This window comes from Echinops telfairi, unplaced genomic scaffold, assembly GCF_000313985.2.
Source record: "Echinops telfairi isolate 266 unplaced genomic scaffold, ASM31398v2 ScPeMD7_1;HRSCAF=3_0, whole genome shotgun sequence".
Taxonomy (NCBI): domain Eukaryota; kingdom Metazoa; phylum Chordata; class Mammalia; order Afrosoricida; family Tenrecidae; genus Echinops; species Echinops telfairi.
The window spans coordinates 12,573,439-12,576,773 of record NW_022103896.1 but is presented as its reverse complement, the minus strand read 5'-3'; positions in this window follow the sequence as shown (position 1 = coordinate 12,576,773).

The window sequence follows — 3,335 nt, the reverse complement described above, 5'->3', positions numbered from 1 at the left end:
TTACTTTGAAGACTAAGGTATGCCTAACCAAACCATGATATTTTCCATTATCGCCTATATAAGTTGGACAATGATTAAAAAGACTAAAGAAGAATTGATGCATTTGAATTGTGCTACCGAAGAAGAATATTGAGAATACCACGGATTGCTAAAAAGACAAACCAATTTGTCTTGGAAACGTATGGTCAGAGTTCTCTCTAGAGGCAGGGATGTCGAGACTACGTCTTCTGCACTTTGGGCATATTGCCAGGAGAGACCATTCCCTGGAGAATGACGTCATTCTAGTAAAGTACAAGGTCAGCAAAGAGAGGAGGTTCCTCCAGGAGATGTACTGACACAGCGGCTGCAACAACGGACTCAAACATGGGCACAATTGTGCGGAAAGCACAGGGCAGGGCAGTATTTTGCTCTGTTGTGCATGGGCTCATTATGGGTTGGAACTAACTTGTTGGCACCTTGTCAACAACAACAATAAACTAAATAATAACACTGGGAAGGAATGTATGCGTCAGTATAATTCAGCAGAGGAAACCAAAAATCTAAACCTCCAAATTCCCTGCCGCGGAACCAATGCTGGCTCATAGTGACCTTATAGAACGGCCCCTGTGAATTTTCAGGACTACCTCTTTAGGAAGAAGAATTGAAGCATTTGAATTGTGGTGCTGGAGAAGAATATTGAAAGTACTCTGGACTGCTATAAGGACAAACTGACCTATCTTGGAAGAAGAACTGCCAGAGTGCTCCGTGGAGGCAAGGACGGTGAGACTTCGTCTTACCTACTTTGGACATGTCAGTAGAGAGAGGCCAATCCCTAGAGAAGGGCATCCTAGAATGAATGGGCAGTGAAGGAGGAGAAGGCCGCAATGAAATGGATTGACACGGTGGCTGCAGCCCTGGGCACAGGCATAGGTCAATTGTGAGGATGGCACAGGACCGGGCAGTGTTTCTTGCTGTTGTGATGTTGTGATTAGCATCACTATGGCCATGATGGCCATGATGGCGCCTACCAATAACAACAACAGGCCCTGAAGGCATCCCCCAGCGAATACGTCTACTTGAATGGTTGTTTCATTATAATGGGGAGTTCGATCAACCTAACTTTGAATTTCAGCTGTATTTAGGAACTGCATGACCCTAAGCAAGGCTAATCCTTCTGCACCTGTAAATAAAGGATGTGGCCCCTGCCACAGACTGGGTGGCAATCAATAAGGTGCGGTGCACAAAGGCAGAGTGTCTCACACATGGTTGTTAGGATCCTCTGAGCCACTTCCGATCCAGAACCACCTTCTGTAGTGCAGAAGGAATCTCAGTCCAGTGTCCTCCACCACGCGCATCGTCTTTGCCCTGTGTGAGCCCACTGTTGCAGGCACTGGGTTGGCCCCTTGAGGGACTTCCTTGCTTTCACTGGGTCTCTACCATCCTTGCCTCTAGGGCAGCAGTTCTCAACCTGCAGGTCACCACCCCTTTGGGGGTCAAATGCCCCTTTCACAGGAGTCACCTAAGGCCCAGAAAACACATAAATATTTCACAATATATAATTACATATTGCTTTGTGATTAATCGTTATGCTTTAATTATGTTTCATTATGTTCAATTTGTAACAATGAAAATCCATCCTGCATATCGGATATTTACCTCATGATTCATAACTGTAGCAAAATTACAGTATGGAGTAGCAACAAAAATAATTTTGTGGCTGGGGGGTCACCACACCATGAGGAACTGTATTAAAGGGTCGTGGCATTAGGAAGGTTGAGAAGCACTGCTCTAAGGAGTATGTCAGCTGCACCTCTTCCTAAACAGGCGTGTTTGCCCATTTGGCAGCCCATGGAAGTTTCAGTAGCCTTCACCAGCACCCCGATCAAATGCACCGATTCCTCTTCAGTCTTTGTTAGTCAATGTCCAACTTTCACTTGCATCTGAGGCTATCAGACATACCATGGCTTGAGTCAGGTTAAACAGTAGAAAAATGTTTAATTATCTCACATAATGGGAACTCCAAAGAGGAGTCTTTTCAGATTTGGTTTAGCAGCACCGCCATGTCGCGGTACTGGGTCAGTATCTCTGCAGTTCCCTTGGTCTGTCCCTCATGGTGGCAGAAAGGCTGCTATTGCACCAAATATTGCCTCCTCACAAAACAGTATGCCAAGGAGGAAGGGCAGGTGCCTGTCCTTGTCTACAAGCCTTTCCTTGCCCTGCAAGCAGGCCATCTTGTCTGGTTGACCAGGGTGGCATAGTGTTCTACATTCCAGGGTGGCATGTAGAATAGATTGACCTCTATTCTAGGCCAATCACTGGTGCAGAAGAATGACAACATTAGAGCAATAGTGATTTGTCCCCTGGAGCTTCTTGGCATACTGCCACACTAGTGACAGCAGTTTCATTTGCAAGGCAGGAATAGAGGATGCTGGGAGCACTAGGAGTGACCAGTGGTGTTCATCACCTGCTTCCACATCACCTTTCCTTCCAGACAGATGATAGGATGGCATTGTCCACTCTGTCCAATAACATCAATGTGTGTGATGTGCTCCTTCCAGACAAAGCAAGAGTCCTGGATTCCCCTTCGTGCTTCAAAATTCACAGACCGTGGACTGAAGTTTCTATCCGTTGAAGCTGAGTGTCCATGAAGGTCTGAGCGCTGACAACCCCCTGTAGACCAGGAGCACGAGTAAGAAATACACTTTTGTTGCTGTGAGCCACTGGGATTGGGGGATTGTTTCTTATTGCAGCAAAGCCCAACCTGACCAACTGTAGAAATGTAGACCACACAGAGCGCGGAAGCACCGGCTGAAGATCTGTGCTTAGAAGGCCGCACTCAAGGCTGCAGGATGATCTCAGTTGTAGCAGCTGTCTCAGGACAGATGGAGTCACTCTCCGCAACGGCTGTCCTGTATTTTTGAAAAGAGGCATTTCTCCCTCTGAAAGAAGCAAAGGATGACCATGGGGGGTACGGGGTGGGGGCGGGGAGATACGGTGCAATTTTTCTTTCTCTTCAAAACTCAGACCAAATGCAGGCAGCTCGAGTTATGATGAACCGCTCTTAAGATCCTCCATTTGGAAGGGGTTCATGGTGCATCTTAGTGCTATATACAACGTAGGATGTTAGAGCACATAATTTGCTGATACCCTCGAAGGCAAACCCTCAAAGGCAGATATATACTGATAATAAAAGGCAATAATAATAAGGAGGGAGGAAAGTATTCAACTTACATCAGAACCAACTTATACCCACAATAGAAACCTTTACTAAGTTCTTTTTTTTTTTTTAACATTTTATTAGGGGCTCATACAACTGTTATTGCAATCCATACACACATCAATTGTGTAAAGCGCAT